The sequence below is a fragment of the Entelurus aequoreus genome, linkage group LG20, assembly GCF_033978785.1.
Source record: "Entelurus aequoreus isolate RoL-2023_Sb linkage group LG20, RoL_Eaeq_v1.1, whole genome shotgun sequence".
NCBI classification, from domain to species: Eukaryota; Metazoa; Chordata; class Actinopteri; order Syngnathiformes; family Syngnathidae; genus Entelurus; species Entelurus aequoreus.
The window spans coordinates 31658166-31676862 of NC_084750.1; the positions used below are offsets into that span (position 1 = coordinate 31658166).

The 18697-nt window shown below is 39.7% G+C and overlaps 1 protein-coding gene across 1 annotated transcript in view; it reads left to right on the forward strand.

The window, feature by feature from the left end:
- Positions 1-18697, forward strand: part of LOC133635733 (nibrin-like) — a 56436-nt gene that overhangs the window by 18038 nt on the left and 19701 nt on the right. The gene's annotated exons all lie outside the window — the stretch shown is intronic.

The window sequence follows — 18697 nt, forward strand, 5'->3', positions numbered from 1 at the left end:
CCCCGCCTACCGCCTGAATGCAGCTGAGATAGGCTCCAGCACCCCCCGTGACCCCGAAAGGGACAAGCGGTAGAAAATGGATGGGTGGATATAAAATAACTAAGTAAAAGATTTACTCACGATTTAACGATAAACGGTATTGATGTTAATGGTTATTATTATTGTATTAGATTAAAATGATCGAAAAATCGTGATTGATAACTGCAGTTTGATACATTTACGGACTGACTTGTTAGCTTAAATGCTAACATGAAAACAAAGAGACATTGACATCTTTCCCCATTTAGAAACAAAATACCTCAATCTAAACTTCTATAAACACATTGCTGTTTGAGCAACAAATGTAATCAGTTGTGCGCACTAAACCTACAGGCTGTGCTCTGGTAGTTTTATGGTGCGTTTAAGGCCTGCTAAAATGAGTAGGATGCCACAACGCCCGCCAGTAATAGACTTTATTTGCTACGCACTTTTCACTTAAATTAAATCTTAAAGTACAAACCAATATTTAAAGCAATAAAACCTTAGCCCTCACAACTCTAAGACTAAAACACTATCAGTGAAGCATAAGAAACACAAAACATGCAAAATAGTGTGTTTTTAACAGTGTATCTATTTATTTTAGTTATTTAAAAAAAATAACTTGGTCAATAATTTTCAGTGTGTGTATAAGTACCAGTACTGTTTGAGTATGTTCAACAATGCCACGACAATAATAAAACGGTGACATGAAATTTTCGGTACATCCCTAAAATTCACCAATACGAAATCAAATCCACAAGAAATTGTCAACATTTTTACAGCAGCAATACAGAACACAATGAGCAAAACATATTTTCAAAATTTGAAAGCTTCTGCTTCTACTGTCTGGAGCCAAGCACTCAAATTTGCCTCAGTTGCTTTAAGATGCAATTAATCAACTTATGTCATTCCATGATGTCATTCCCATAAACTGCCAAGATACCTGTGGCGGTGGGGGCGTGGCTATGGGCGTGGTCACCATGACATCATCGAGTAATTTGCATAATTTACTACAATGATATGATTTTCTCTAAAAAGGCTAAAAAAATGTATATTTACTAATTAATAACAGTTTTGTTTTAAACGTCCATCCATCCATCCATCCATCCATCCATTTTACAATATAATTACAACACTTTATGTACATATTTATATACAGAGTTGAACAATAAGATATTCACTGAAATATATTTATTAATTGTGGTTCTTACAAAAAATATATCTTATAAAATATAAAAGCTAAAATGTCTCTTAACCCTTGTGTGGTGTTCGGGTCTGTGGGACCCGTTTTCGATTTTTATTAAAAGAAAAATGATACAATTAATTAATTTTTCAAACTGAGACTCACTGGCTTTGGCTCATTTTCTGTGAAGAACATATATCAGAATACATATTTAATGAACACACACACCATACACCCCCCCTACACATTTATATCACATATAAGATGTTCGGGGTACACTGGACCCGGGGCTAATAGAAGTGTGGAAATTGATGTTCTGTGTACCCCCCCCCCCCCCCCCCCCACACACACACACACACACACAGCAGGCCTAGACGGGGAGGACAGAGTGTAGGTACACAGAACATCAGAGGGTCAAATGTGCGACAAAATGAGCGCAGACAGTGTTGACAAACAATGTTGCAACCTTGTGTGGGAACCGCAGGTGCAGAAACACAAAAGAAGAATCCCTGTGGGATGCAGAAACTGGCAGAGAAATTTCCATGCAACGTTCATATTGTTGTTACTCAGCCAGTGTTTGTGGGTCTTAGACTTAGACTTACTTTTTATTGTCGTTCAAATTTAAACTTTACAGTACAGATAAGAACGAAATTTCGTTGCATTAGCTGGTTGGCAGTGCAGGATAAAAAAGCAATAAGGTGCAGATATAAATAAATAGATTACTGTAAAGATAAATATATTGCACTTTTGCATATGCATCTACGTTTATGGATGTATGTTATATTGTCTTTATATTCCAGCGAGTTCATCCATTTTTGGGGGGAATTGAGGGGATTATTATGATGCGTTCAAGAGTCTTACGGTCTGAGGGAAGAAGCTGTTACAGAACCTGGAGGTTCTGCTACGGAGGCTGCGGAACCTCTTTCTAGAGTCCAGCAGTGAAAACAGTCCTTGGTGGGGTTGGGAGGAGTCTCTGCAGATTTTCTGAGCCCTGGTCAGGCAGCGGCTTTTTGCGATCTCCCGGATAGGAGGAAGAGGAGTCCTGATGATCTTTTCCGCCGTCCTCACCACTCTCTGGAGAGACTTCCAGTCTGAGGCACTGCAGGCTCCAGTCCAGACAGAGATGCAATTGGTCAGTAGGCTCTCTATAGTGCCTCTGTAGAATGTGCTGAGAATGGGGGGAAGGGAGCTGTGCTCTTTTCATCCGACGCAAAAAGTGCATGCGCTGCTGAGCTCTTTTTACAAGAGCTCCGGTGTGTAGGGACCAGGTCATATTGTCAGTTATCTGCACCCCCAGGAACTTGGTGCTTCTTACCATCTCCACCGCTGTGCCGTTGATGAAGAGTGGAGCGTGGCTGGACTGGTGCTTCCTGAAGTCGACAATGATCTCCTTGGTCTTGTCGACGTTCAGGACCAGGTTGTTGGTTCTGCACCAGTCAAACAGATGTTTCACCTCCTCCCTGTAGTTCATGTCGTTGTTGTCACGGATGAGGCCCACTACTGTCGTGTCGTCCGCATCCTTCACAATGTGGTTAGTAGTGGACCTGGCGCAGCAGTCATGGGTCATCAACGTGAACAGCAGCGGACTCAGGATGCAGCCCTGGGGGGAGCCGGTGCTCAGGGAGATGGCACTGGAGGTGTTGTTGCCCACTCTCACAGATTGGGGTCTGTCTGTGCGGAAGTCAAGCAGCCAGTTGCATAGGGGGGTACTGAATCCAAGGGGGGCCAGTTTGCTCACCAAGTGCTGCGGGATGATGGTGTTGAATGCCGAGTTGAAGTCCAGAAACAACATCCGCACGTGTGTGTCCTTTCCTTCCAGATGTGCTAAGCTCAGGTGGAGTGCAGAGGAGATGGCGTCCTCTGGGTCGAATGTGGGGGGAAGTCTGGAGACAATGTATTCCTTTACCAGCCTCTTGAAGCACTTCATTACAGATGTTTTTTGGGATAAGTCAGTATTTTAACATAAAAGTGTTTGATTGTGAGGCATTAAAAGCAACAAAATGCAACGGGTCCATCAGACCCACAAACACTGGCTGAGTAACAACAATATGAACACCACACAAGGGTTAAAGCTCTGCCCATTTAATTGGTGCATACTAAATAATTTAACTTTAGCCTACTCCTACAACCATATTATTTACCAGCAACATAAAGTGAAACAGAGCCAGAGGTGTCCTGCCACAGTCAGTAACAAATAAACAGAAAACAGTAGTGGTGGTAGATAGACACAGAGCTTCATCAAACATCTGATCCACTGAGCAAAGAGCTCCAAAAATCTTGAACTTTAGACTGCCATCAGTTTTACTCCCTACACTTAACCATGTGTTTCCTACTGCCTGCAGACTTTGCACCCTTTGTTAGGGCAATTAATTTTTCGGGGCTTCCAAAAAAAATAGTGTAAGGCCTGACAGTCGCTTTGCTCCGCGTCAATCCCCCCTCTCACCCTCTCCGCCCCCTCCCCCGTCTCTCTCCAGCTGTCCTTTCAAAATAAATGCATTCAAATCCCGAAAATAAAAATTAAGAAAATCCGAGTCGGTGCTGCACACTGCACAGGTTCAGACCACTTTTGAACTTGTTTGCCAAGACGTCTTACCCTCGTATTTTGATCCGGTCGGTCCGTTCTTCTTTTACTTCGTCGTCGTTGTCTTCTTCTTCTTCTGGCCCACCAGGTGAATTAAGTGCTATTGGCGGAGTTACAATGCATAGTAGGCTACCGCCACCTACTGCACCGGAATTGTAACTACAAGCTACATTCACAGACAGAGTCCCATTGCTTTTATGAGCGGTCGAGCGAGTCAAAAGCCGAAAAATCTGTCGCTGTCCGGCTTGGCTGCGTGGGGGCGGTGGTCCCTGGTTCCCTGGGCACCACACCTACTGTTTGTGGGTTGGGCTCTCGGGGAGGCTGGGGCCGTACTCTGGCTCCCACACACACTGGGAGTCAAATGTATTGTACATACAAATTCACATATACTCACATACATACATACACACATACATAGGTACCTACGATCCCACATACATATACAAATACAGTACATATTTACATACTCAAAGTTCGTACATCCACACGCACATTCATCATACAAACATACACATACTGTACACATACATTCACTGTACAAACATACATATACACATACTGTACATATACACTCACTGTACAAACACATATACACATTCTGTACATATACAAGTACATATGCATACATACACTCATGCACATAATCACGTTTCATCAAACATATATTAACGTTGTTGCCCTAGGGTAAACTGGGTAACACATGGCACACTGACAAAGCGTAACCTATTATTACTATAACAATCTACAAGGTTAATGTAGGTTGCTTCTCTTTCTTCCCCTCCATTTTTCTGCATCCTTTCGTGTCTCAAGTTATCATTACGTACAGGTATACAGTTGGGCAAAAAAGTATTTAGTCAGCCACCGATTGTGCAAGTTCTCCCACTTAAAATGATGAAGGTCTGTAATTTTCATCATAGGTACACTTCAACTGTGAGAGACAGAATGTGAAAAAAAATCCAGGAATTTACATTGTAGGAATTTTAAAGAATTTATTTGTAAATTATGGTGGAAAATAAGTATTTGGTCACTTCAAACAAGGAAGATCTCTGGCTCTCACAGACCTGTAACTTCTTCTTTAAGAAGCTCTTCTGTCCTCCACTCGTTACCTGTATTAATGGCACCTCTTTGAACTCATTATCTGTATAAAAGACACCTGGTTACAGCCTCAAACAGTCAGACTCCAAACTCCACTATGGCCAAGACCAAAGAGCTGTCAAAGGACACCAGGAAAATAATTGTAGACCTGCACCAGACTGGGAAGAGTGAATCTACAATAGGCAAGCAGATTGGTGTAAAAAAATCAACTGTGGGAGCAATTATCAGAAAATGGAAGACATACAAGACCACTGATAATCTCCCTCGATCTGGGGCTCCACGCAAGATCTCATCCCGTGGGGTCAAAATGATCATGAGAACGGTGAGCAAAAATCCCAGAACCACACGGGGGGACCTGGTGAATGACCTGCAGAGAGCTGGGACCAAAGTAACAAAGGTTACCATCAGTAACACACTACGCCGACAGGAATCAAATCCTGCAGTGCCAGACGTGTCCCCCTGCTTAAGCCAGTGCATGTCCAGGCCCGTCTGAAGTTTGCCAGAGAGCACATGGATGATACAGCAGAGGATTGGGAGAATGTCATGTGGTCCGATAAAACCAAAATAGAACTTTTTGGTATAAACTCAACTCGTCGTGTTTGGAGGAAGAAGAATACTGAGTTGCATCCCAAGAACACCATATCTACTGTGAAGCATGGGGGTGGAAACATCATGCTTTGGGGCTGTTTTTCTGCTAAGGGGACAGGACGACTGATCCGTGTTAAGGAAAGAATGAATGGGGCCATGTATCGTGAGATTTTGAGCCAAAACCTCCTTCCATCAGTGAGAGCTTTGAAGATGAAACGTGGTTGGGTCTTCCAGCATGACTATGATCCCAAACACACCGCCCGGGCAACGAAGGAGTGGCTCCGTAAGAAGCATTTGAAAGTCCTGGAGTGGCCTAGCCAGTCTCCAGACCTCAACCCCATAGAAAATCTGTGGAGGGAGTTGAAAGTCTGTGTTGCTCGGCGACAGCCCCAAAACATCACTGCTCTCGAGAAGATCTGCATGGGCCCAAATACCAGCTACTGTGTGTGCAAACCTGGTAAAGACCTCTGTTATTGCCAACAAAGGTTATATTACAAAGTATTGAGTTGAATTTTTGTTATTGACCAAATACTTATTTTACACCATAATTTACAAATAAATTCTTTAAAAATCGTACAATGTGAATTCCTGGATTTTTTTTCTTCACATTCTGTCTCTCACAGTTGAAGTGTACCTATGATGAAAATTACAGACCTCTGTCATCATTTTAAGTGGGAGAACTTGCACAATTGGTGGCTGACTAAATACTTTTTTTGCCCCACTGTATGTATTGTTGCATTTGAACAACTGTATTGTTGATAATCAGTGTTGTTTTCGTCGACGATGATGAAATCATTTCGCTGACGCCACTTTGTTTCATGACTATAACGAGACGGTGACGAGATAAACATGTCTCTCTGATGACGAAAACATGACGAGACGTGTGTTTTTTCGTTGACGAGACGAGAACGGACGAAAATGTTAGTGGGTAATCTGTCAGACGTTTAAAATGCATGACATTTCTGTTTATTGTGTGCGTGATGGGTCCGGCAACACAGATGCATCGGCGCATGCGTCGAGCTCATAGAGCGATACCCTGTGTCGGTGCGCGTACCGCTTTTAGAAAGTCACGTGACCGATCATGAGCTGCTTTGGTCACGTGACCGATACCAAACTGTATCGCACTGACGCCTCCTCTGTGCCCTGTGAGCAACGTTCCCTCTAAGGGGCGCGCCTGCGCAATTGCGCCGCACAGCAAATATATGCCGCGCACCAAATCAAACCCATCTGAATTCTAAACAAAATAAACACATTTATTCTGTGTAATTTTGCAATGCAACTTTGAGTGACAGTGACAACAAGCGGCCCTAACGGTGTTCGTCAACAACACGCATACCACTAAGCCACTGGTGCGTTTATGGCCACACAAAAAGTCGGACAACTCAAACACCACACAAAGTTTCACTATGACTCCTCAGTCATACGTGTGCTTATTTTTCTGTCATTTATTAGTAATGTTGATTTATTGATATTAATCATGGAATGCTGTTACTAGAGAAAGTTACAGGAATGACGGCGTGGCAAAGTTGGTAGAGTGGCCGTGCCAGCAATCGGAGGGTTGCTGGTTATTGGGGTTCAATCCCCACTTTCTACCATCGTAGTCACGATACATGTACACATTATTTATTGACTGTATCTAAAAAAGCTAAAAATATATTTTTATTTAAATGAAGATATGAAATAATCCTAAATGAAATACAATGACTTGGTTTATATTATTGTATATATATATACTAGGTCATAAAATCAGTGTCAGTTGAGTCGGTCTATAGGTTGCCTGTAGGGATTTTTAATGTCCAGCAGATGTCAGTATTTAGTGAGACAGTATCGACACAGTATCAATACAGTTTTGCAAAGTGTCGAAACGCTTCATGACGCCTCATCAACCCATCACTATGTGTGTCAATTAAAACCACGCCCACCAACTGGCGTGCAGCGCACAACGTGCTCAACACGTCAGACTGTTGTTACTCATCAGGCAATGGTCCGTGATGGCGGTGGCAGTTTCAACACAGGGGCTCGGTGGTCGCAAACGTAGAGACGACATATGGGTGTATTTTAAATATAACCCAGCAGATAATAAAACAGTGTGTATTGTGAAGGAAGACGGTGACAAATGTGGCCACAAAATATGCGGAAAAAATACGACCAACCTTAAGGCTCGCCACAAGGATATTTTTTCGAAGGTAAGTTACAAATGCTGTTAACATAATCGATAAATGTCATAGTTTGCTAATACATTAGTACGTTTTCCACATACTCCTGGCGCAAATGGGCTGCTAACTTCAGGCTAAAGTTAGCTTTTGTTACGCTAACGTCAATTCATTATGTGTGTGTTACTTTAGCAGCATGTTTAGCCATGTTTACATTCAGTGACGGTGTGGTTATCTCTTTGTGAGTACGTTCTGTCAGCACGTAACTTGATATCTTAAACAGGTCAAGTTACTGTTATACGTAGAGTCTGCTAGCTTTAGCCTAAAAGCCACAAGTGACGTTGTGCAGCCCCATTAAGGAATCAGTAATTAATTGATTATTTTATTACATGGTTTGCACAAATTAAAGAGAGTGGGGTTGTATGATATCTGTTGTAATTGCACTGGCAGACAGGGCCAAGTTGAGCATATGTGTTCCTCATCCATCACTCATATTTTAGGCATGTTTATGTTCATTGTACTTTAACAAATTCTGAGAAATAAAGCCACCATTGCTGAAGTAGAATGTTTTTGTTTTTTTGGCTTTTTTGGAGTAATGAACTTTGATTCCACTGTTACCACTTTATCTGTGTGTAATACACAATCCTTGGATCAGAAATTTGCTGTTGGGTGGAAACCTTATATGTCTAAAACCATTCCTTTATTGTTATTATTTGTGAAAATAGCAGATCTACAAGCTTACAATGGGTTGAACTTATAGATCTGCTGCTATTTTCACAATTTATGTGTGACACTGCCCAACAGCAATCTCCAATACTTATTGACCTAAATTAATTTGTTAAAAGACTATACTTATGTACTTATATTATACTTTTTATTTTTTGGACTAAAACTAGACTAAAACCTTTGACTTTTCATCGACTAAAACTAGACTAAAACCCTTTTGAGTTTTCTTCGAGTAAAACTGGACTAAAACTATCACATATAAAAGTGACTTAAATGTGACTAAAACTAATAAGCATTTTAGTCCAAAAGACTAAGACTGAGACTAAATGTAAGATGGTTGGCAAAAACAACACTGTTGATAATAAAGGTAAAGTAGTGTAAAGTAGTATTGTTCATTATCAATAGCGCTATTTCTATTGGTATTTGTATTGCTCCATTTTTAGTGTAATAATCCTCACTGTCATTTCTGTATTGTTTTTTTATTTTCGCTAACTGCTTATTTGCTATTACTTTTACCATCATATTTGTACATGTCGTATTTGCTGATGTTGCTCTATTGTTGTTGTTGTTGTGTTTGCTGTTGTTGTTTTTGTCTCTCTGTCTAATCCCCCTCTTGTCTCCACAATTTCCCCCCGTCTTCTTTTTTCTGTCGTTCTGTCCCCTCCTGCTCCGGCCCGGCTGCACCAAATGATAATATAAATACATTTAATAAAGTCAAATACAAATAAGGCAACAAGAGAAGTATCCTACACTTCTCTTTTGTAAAGTAAATCTGAACAGCCGATATGGGCATCTACATCTACATATGATTTGCCTGAGAAGCTGGACAGGACAAAAAAAACAAAAAACAACAACAAAACAAAACAAAAATTATTTGTGGCGGACGTAATTCTTTCGTGGCGGGCCGCCACAAATAAATGAATGTGTGGGAAACACTGCATTCAATCGATAAATTCTTAGTGATTGAGTATAAGGCTGTCACTAATTGGAAGTATTTGTAATTGTACAATTTCTAGGAGATAATTTTGCACATAAGAATCCATTAGTTTACAAAAGTAGCGACAAAAAAAGCTTTTTTTTTCATTTAACGAACAAATTCAATTCCAAGTATTTTCAATATGATCAATAAAACTGATAAAACAGATCAGATCAGTTAAATTAATTTTGTAATTTTTTAACTTTATCATTTAGGTATAAATCAAGACTACATTTAAAATGATTTGTATAACGTGTCTTAATACTGCAATATGAATATTTATTGGACCAATACTGTAGAATAGCTGTCAGTGAGTCACTCAGTGCGCACTAAATTAGTCCGTTTTCTCAAATATTTTGGCTCTAAATAAGCCTCTTACAATCCATGGTAACACCACTTTTTGTGGAATTTTGCCTATCATTCACAATCCTTATGAAAAACATGACACCGGATTATTTTTGTTTTATGCATTCTAGCTTGTAAATAAAAGGCAGTTTACAGCAGAGCCAATGGGAGCTCCTCTGTTTTGCTCATAAAATCCAATAAATAACCATTTAAAAACTGCCAACAATAAACCATTTACATTTCTTGATTGGAATATTAACGAAGTATTACTTATATTGTTATTATAAGCGCTAACACAAACAAACTTTACGGCGGTGCCGTGATCACTACCGTGTGTCCCAGGAGTCAGCATCCTAATGACAGCAGACGTCATTAATGTAAGTGATGTTTTATTATGTTTGTTGGCTCTCATGAAGTCTGCATATATACTTACATAATGTATATCAAACCTCAATTTAGATGTTTTTTAAGGGCTTTATAGATGGAATTGCCTGGCTCCCATGGGCTCTATTGTAAGCAAACTTTTAAAACATTTAATATTTATAATCCCCCCCAAAAAAACATAACATCCATCGTAATGTCTCTTATAATGATTGTGAACGATAGGCAACATTCCCAAAGAAGTGCAGTTCCCCATTAATCCGATCGTGTTCGGTTTTTGAAAAGTCGGAATAACACACCTGGATTATGCGATTGGAAACCAGATCTTTCGAGGGGTGTGTGCAGACACAAAGGACCCTTCGTATCGTGCATGCGCCAGTCTCAATGCACGGAATACAACCCGGAAGGAGATACCATTCAATAAAAACAGCAATAATTGTAATGACTGTTTATTTGCTTCAAATTAAAAGAGCAGAAGATTTTTGAAGTGCATCAATGGTAGAAAAAAATAAACAGATTTATTTAAGAAGGTAGCTAAGGAAATGTAAAATGCCGGCTTAATTCGGACTCCTGAACAAAATACGAATGAAATGTAATAAAATAGATATGATAGATATAAAAAAAAGCAGGTATATTAAAGGCGAATAATAAAGTGTACACAAACCTCTTTATGCTGCATTTGTGCAAGCCAACTGATTAACTTTCCGCTCATTGGGCAAGATAGCCTAGAACAATAGCAACCTTCCTCTGGATATCAGTCAGAGCACTTTTTTTTTCTTTTGGATATACAACTCCTATTAATCCCCAGAGCCTTTTAAATGAACTTTGAGACATTCAGAAATTTTGTTTCCGTGATTTTCGTCCAAAAATTCCTTAGAAAAAATGCTTCCGACGCCTTTCTTTGCACCCGACCTGATACATTCTTGGTAGTAGCGTCATGTCAGTAGCACAATCCAAGATCATTTCTTGATGCTGTCTGCTATTTAACATCAGTTTAGCCATTAGAGACGTAATATTTTTAATCTCTGCCAATACTACAGCTAACATCAGTTAAAACAAGTTGTAAGGACCCGCAAATCCTAATGTCAACCGGAAAAATAATTCAGTTATTTGAGCTAAAATTAAATAATAAGCGACCACCAGTGTACGGGACGCGTATGACCAATAGTCGCATTTGAGAGTGTGCATGGACACTTGAACTTCACTATTTGAGTAATCAGACTCATTTAGTGCATGGAAACGTAGTGACTGTTGCATTATAAACAAAACTGAACAGTTGTGTACTAAATAATGTATTATATAGTTGCAGATCTTTTTTATTTTTAGTTCGAGTTCATCAATTGGTCATTGTAATTTAGTCCTAAAGTACCAATACAGTGGAAAAACAAGTGGCCTCCATATTGAAGCTTTTATCATATATATCTGATTTATGACACCTAAAGACTTTCAAAGTTTGCGAATAAATAGATATGATCAAAATAGTATCAATCCTACAGAGATTCCTGAGCCATTTATAGAGATAATTGGGAAGCCAGTCATGTGACGTAGCAGGAGTAACCATGGATCCCTTCCCTATCAACATCAATGCTAATCAAGCAGACTTTGTGGCACCAACACTTACTTTGGGAAAAATTGTGATCCAGGACCTTATATTTTTGAGCCCAAAATCAAAGAGGATGAGCAATAAGTTTTACAAACCGACTGCTACCCGTTAGATGCAGCTTTATTGAAACATGAGTGTCCGCAGCATTGTTCGTCGCAAACTAACCATTTTAAACCATACTAAAACAAACACTTACTGTAATATTTCCACTTTCGCTGGGATGCCGACCGACGGGACGCTCACATAATTTTGTTTACATTAAGAATCAATTGCAATCCTCTCGAAGGGTTAAAAATGTTTTCCTAGTGCAGGAAGCGTCTTTTCGGGTCTTTTTTTCGCCATCTCCCAGTATCGTGAAAGTCAACCAGCCTGTCGTACCATGGCAAATTTATGTTTAGCAAGTTTAAGACCAAGCAGAAGCAGCCGCCGGCTCAGTGTGTCAACAATAGCAGCGTAAGCTAGCATTAGCTCACTGCTATCAATGTGCCACTAAAATAGTCTGTCTGCATTGGCGCTTATAATAACAAAATCACTTGGTTAATATACAGGTCACAACATGAAAATGGAGTATTGTTGGCACTTTCTGGATGCTTTTAACGGGGACGGCGTGGCGAAGTTGGTAGAGTGGCTGTGCCAGCAATCGGAGGCTTGCTGGTTACTGGGGTTCAATCCCCACCTTCTACCATCCTAGTCACGTCCGTTGTGTCCTTGGGCAAGTACCTTCACCCCTGCTCCTGATGGGTGCTGGTTAGCGCCTTGCATGGCAGCTCCCGCCATCAGTGTGTGTGTGTGAATGGGTGAATGTGGAAATACTGTCAAAGCGCTTTTGAGTACCTTGAATGTAGAAAAGCGCTATACAAGTATAAACCATTTATTTATTATCATTTTAGAGAGAGTATAATGAGTGCAACAGAGGACCCTCGATCTGTTGACTCAATTGTTAGCTATTTATTTATGATTTTGAATGCATAAAAAAAGGCAAGCATATGTGTTCTTGTCTTACATAAGGATTAGAGTTGGGGAAAATAATCAATTTTTAGATTATCACAATTCGGACATGGTCGATTATAAAATCTATTAGTAACTGTCGATAATCGATTTATTTATTGTAAATAATGTAATGCAGACCGTTTCTAAATTTTGGCTGACTGCAGCGAGCCACCCCACCTCACTTAGAGATCTGACCAGCTCCTTTATTGTAGGGCACTTTTGTTCTAGTTTTGCATACATTTAATATAACATAATGAATGTGATGGGAATGAATGTTTCTTATTACAAATGCACTGTTTTTAAATGTTGGAAGTGATAAACGCTTATTCAGTGAAACAAAAAGAAATGTAAAACTGCATCAATATACATAAATTATTCATATACTGTATCAATAATTGATTTTTAATTGAATCGTAGCTCCTGAATTGTTATCGTAATCGAATTGTGAAGTGTTCAAAGATTCCCACCTCTAATAAGGATTGTGAATAATAAATAGCACATCTCTTTCTAATTTTTGTATATTTCCAATATGACTGATCTGATAACATGGTCAGAGTGCAAAAGCGTTACTCTAGTAACATCAGTCTCGGGAAAATAATTGAAGGTATTCGAAGCCAAATATTTAAAATGGCTGACTGAATTTATGGAATTTTGTGATGTCTAAACTGTGTTTTCACATACTTTGTGGATTGTAAATACAATTATTAGATACAATGAAATACAGTTAAGCATATAAAGTCAGCTTGTTTTTCCACTCTACTGGTACTGTAAAGGGGAATTGCACTTTTTAAATTTTTTTTTATTATTTACAATCCCTATGTAAGATAAGAAGACATGTTCTATTTCATATCAGGTCAGAACGCCACCATATGGTTCACTCTCTCCGAGGGTGAGCTGTTTTAGGAGACAAATGTAGCAAATTAATTGCATAAACACCTTCGCCCTGCGGACGCAATGAGAGCCTATATATACACTTTTGCAGTCGCCTCTTCCATAACTTTTTCTCCTCCTGGAGCACGTGAGTATGGTTTTCAGATTGAGACATGATTATGTAAAACTATCGATACCGATACTTCTATGCCTTCTTCCTTTAGGAGCAGCTTTTTGCTGCAAGTAAGGAAGAGTGAGCGGATCGTCAGATCATTTTTGGGTGTATACTCATCAGGCCTTAGCTTTGGCAGCCAGTCTGGTGTGCACCGATTCTTTGTTGCTGTTTTATTTGGAGGGCCTCCTTGGGGCGGTATAGCTCAGTTGGTAGAGCGGCCGTGCCAGCAACTTAAGGGTTGCAGGTTCGATCCCCACATCCGCCATCCTAGTTACTGCCGTTGTGTCCTTGGGCAAGACACTTTACCCACCTGCTCCCAGTGCCACCCACACTGGTTTAAATGTAACTTAGATATTGGGTTTCACTATGTAAAGCGCTTTGAGTCACTAGAGAAAAGCGCTATATAAATATAATTCACTTCACTTCACTCCTTCAGGATGTGGTTTCAGGAGATCCAAGTGATGTGACGGCTGAGATTCTTCGCACAGCAGAGATGTTGCTGCATGGAACTAGTGCGCATGTTCAGGCCCTTGGTCAGTCAGTGGCCTCAGTGGACCAGACGCACGGCCAAGTCTGGCTATCCCAGTCCAATTTGTCTGACTAGGACTACATTATTGCCCTTGGGGGTTCAACCTAGTGGTGCCAGGAGAGGTTTTTGGTCCACTTTATGAGACAGCCTTGGAGAAGTGTCGAAAGGCGACGGAGGGGACGCGCTCTGTGAGGAATGTACTAGCCTCACATTTGCGCTGGGGTCATGGGTCCTTTCCGGCTGTCTCTACTGCCTCCAGGGCACTGCAACTTGCCACCCGAGGGCCCCAGTCAGGGGTAGCCAGGCTCGCCAGCGTTCCTTTCACAATGAGAGCCGCAGCGATCCGCTGGCGGCTTTTTCCGTCACTGACTGTTATCAACCTGCAGCTTCACCCTTCACTCCTTAGCACCTTGCTCACAGGGTCCAGTGTACTCGCTACCCTGGGGCACTGAATACAATTGAGTCAGTTTCAAAGAAAAATCGAGGACTCCGTCCTATCTTTTCTAATTTAAATTTTTTTTTTCTGTCTTGTCCAGCTACTCAGGCAAATCATATTCTTGATGTAAATGCCCATATTTGCTGTGCAGACTTACTTTACAAAAGAGAAGGGATACTTCTCGTGTTGCCTTATTTGTATTTGACTTTATTAAATGGATTTATGTTAATGTTTTACGCAGCCAGACTGGAGCAGGAGGGGATAGAAAGAGAAAAAAAGGAAGACACAGAGGTAAATCCAGATTCCTAATTTTAAAAAATCGATTAAAAAATAATAATAAAAAAAATCTGTTTTTAAAAAGACATTTTTAGGCCATCTCCACGCAATCAGAAGGAGCTGTTCTAACTGGCAACTTATATTAAAAACTTTTTTTTTTTAATATAATTTGTCTTTATAATTTATACATCCGCAGCCAAGAGTAGCTTTTGGAATCTGTAACATGTTTTGAAAAAGTTTCATTATAATTATTATATCAAATAATACATTTGCATGGCAGATTCCGCCATCAGCATTCAACATTTGTGTTGTTCTTTAATGTGCAATGACAATATAAGTCTATTCTTTTACTTATTATTTTTGCGAGAATTGGTTTAAATCGAGAATCGATTCTGAATCGAATCGTCACTTTAGGAATCGTAATCAGATTGAATCATTAGGTGTCTAAAGATTCACACCCCTTGTGACCGCTATTTATATACTAGGAATGTGAAACTTACAACTCATGATTTGATTCTGAATTGATTCCCGATTCAAATTCTTGAAATGTATTATTTGATATACCAATTAGAATATAACCTTCTTAAAATGAAAACTTTTCAAAACATGTCACAGATTCCAAAAGCTACTCTTGGCTGCTGACGTATAAATTATAAAAACAAATTATATTAAAAAAAAATATTTTTTTAAATTAGGAATTTTTATAGATTATTTTCAGCACCCTTAATAACTACAGTATACCGAAGTTTGCCTCCTTTTAGTGATACTAAATTAATAGTAAATATTAAATGTAGTATAGCAGTATATGATAGTAACTATTAATTTAATACCGAAATAAGGTGCTTATATTTACTTAGTTTTTTCCCACAGAAGCAACCAACACAAGCTATGTTTCATTTACCCTTAGAAAATTCGCAAAACCTAAATATCGCAATAAAAAATTGGTAATGGAAACACCCATATTTCGAAAAACCTCTCAAATATTGCAAAAACATTTACACCCCCCCATGAGGTGGTTTTTGAACCGTTTCAATATTGAAGTTTTTCGCAAAAGCATGATAGAAACACTTTTTTCACATTTAGAAGGCACCTAAACACTGAATAGACGGTGTGGGAGAAACCCACATGCACAAGTGTCAAGGGGGCCGTAAGGAAGTTGCCTTTGAGCGATCACCTACTGCATTTGTTTTCTTTTGACATCACGGAGCAGTGACTGCAATATCTTCCTCAAAGTGGGATGACATTTTAAGAGAATTACGGCTCATGACGCAAAACACCCTTAATGGAAACACCTACAAGTCGCAAATGTACTTTATCGAAATTTTGGAAATGCATCTTTTATTTTGCGAGTGATTCGTTTCCCCCACAGAAGCAACCAAAAGTGACCAGTTTATTTTTAACCATTTAACAAGAAAAGGTCCATCATCCCAAACAGGCCTTGTCTTCATCCTTACCTTGCCATCTGCAAAAAACAAAACAAAACAAATCAGCATTGTGGTGTGTCTACATCCATTTCCTTTTAAATTGTGCCATATTTTGTGTGCAAATTTGACAGAGAGGGAGAACAAGAAGAAACATGTTGCTTCAACAGAGCAACAGGTGACCAACTTTCTGCATTCAAAGGGTGTGGACGTCAACATCGTCAATGCATGTGTGCCAACCTCTGGAAAAAATAACGCCACATACTGAATGTCATCTGACAGCATTTTTATGTCTTTTGACAGCATGTGACAAAATGAAATAAAACACACGACTTAAGAAAGCAGGGGAAAATCAAGAAGTCTATACAAGTCTATAGTTGTTAAAGTCGTTTAGGAAGTGGAAAACTATGAGAGATGATATCATCTCGGACTTCAAGAAAATAAAACTTACGAAGACTTAATGCAGCTGAAGTACCGTAATTTCCGGACTATAAGCCGCACCTGACTATAAGCCGCACCAGCTAAATTTAGGGGAAAATACAGATTGCTCCATATATAAGCCGCACCCGACTATAAGCCGCAGGGTTTTGATGTGTAATTACCGTAGTATATAGGGGTTCCTGCTACCACGGAGGGGATTGTCGGGACAGAGATGGCTGTTTGGGAACGCAAAGCGTCCCATTTATTAACAATAAATCTTTCAATAATTCAATCAAACTTTCACATCTTTGACATGGCGAACAGCATTCGTGCAGAGTACAAATAATACAACGGTGCAAAGTAATACAAAGTGCTCGCCTGTACGTTATCAAAATAACCAGCCTACCGGTATATGAAAAGTCAGTCTTTAATCATTGTGTCATCGTCTTCCTCCTGCGTACTAAAACCACCGAAATCCTCTTCGCCGGTGTCGGAGAAGAACAGGCCGCAAATAAGCCGCACCCTTGTATAAGCCGCAGGGACCAGAACGAGGGGAAAAAGTAGCGGCTTATAGTCCGGAAATTACGGTAATCGACAATCGACTTTAACAACATGGACACAATATCAAGCAAAAAAAATTGTACATTGATCATCACCAATAAGTTATTGCTTATTGCATATCAATATATTTGTTTTGAATTGCTCAACTCCGTCAACATTTTTACTCCAGGATTTCATCCTTAATGTCCATATGTTTTGTCTCTGTAAGGTCTGTCTTATCTTTAATTTACTATTTATTATTAACTATATTCCTATTTTATTCATCTTACTATATTTTACCTTTTTAATCTATTTTATCATTTTTATTTACTGAATAAGCTATAATATTTTTTTTTTCGTTTACTGCCGTCTGCTTATTGATACCCTTTCTTATTCTCTTTTTTCCATCCATCTTCTTTCGCTTATACGAAGTCGGGTCGCGGGGGTAGCAGCCTAAGCAGAGAAGTCCAGACTTCTCTCCTCCCAGTTACTTTGTCCAGCTCTTCCTCTGGGATCCCGAGGCGTTCCAAGGCCAGCTATCTCTAAAGGGACAGCCCCTCTACCTGACAGAGGAAACTCACTTCGGCCGCTTTTACCCGTCATCTTGTCTTTTTGGTCATAACCCAAAGATCATGACCCTAGGTGAGGATAAGAATTCCTCCACTTGGGGCAGGATCTCCTCCCCAACCCGGAGATGGCAATCCACCCTTTTCCGGGCGAGAACCATGGACTTGAACTTTGAGGTGTGGATTTTTACCCCAGTCGCTTCACACTGTGTACCGATCCAGTGAGAGCTGAAGATCCTGGTCAGATGTAGCCAGCAGGACCACATCGTCGCAAAAATCAAAGATTCTTTCAAACTCTCTTTCACTATGCCTCAAAGGCCTTAAAAACCAAAACTCCAGACAGCCCAAAGAAAACTGATGAGGCTGCCTCAACCTTCCATCTAAGGCTCACCTCTCCGCCAACCATTTTCTTAGCGTAGGGTGGCTCTTGGTAGCCGAAAAAGTACAACTTCTCGCAATGGGCCTGGTGTACAGGATTCTCATATTCTTGTCTAGATACTTCTAAAACATAACAGATGTTCACCACTACACCAGATGTAGTTCTACAAATCACGTTTAACCTAGATTTGTCTCCAAAAAAGGCTCAAATTAATTTGCCTGCTATACTACCAAAAAGTGGAACTCCCTACCGATAGCTGTAAAGGAGTGTAAGACCCTTATTTCCTTCAAAGCCGCTTAGCTGGGAATAGACAAATCAATCAATATATCCACCATCTATTTGTATAAATTGGGCAGTTTTGTCTACAATTTTTGGGCAGTTTTGTCTAAAATTGTACTGCAGTATTTTTATAATAACGTGTAATTATTCTAACATATTTTATTTAT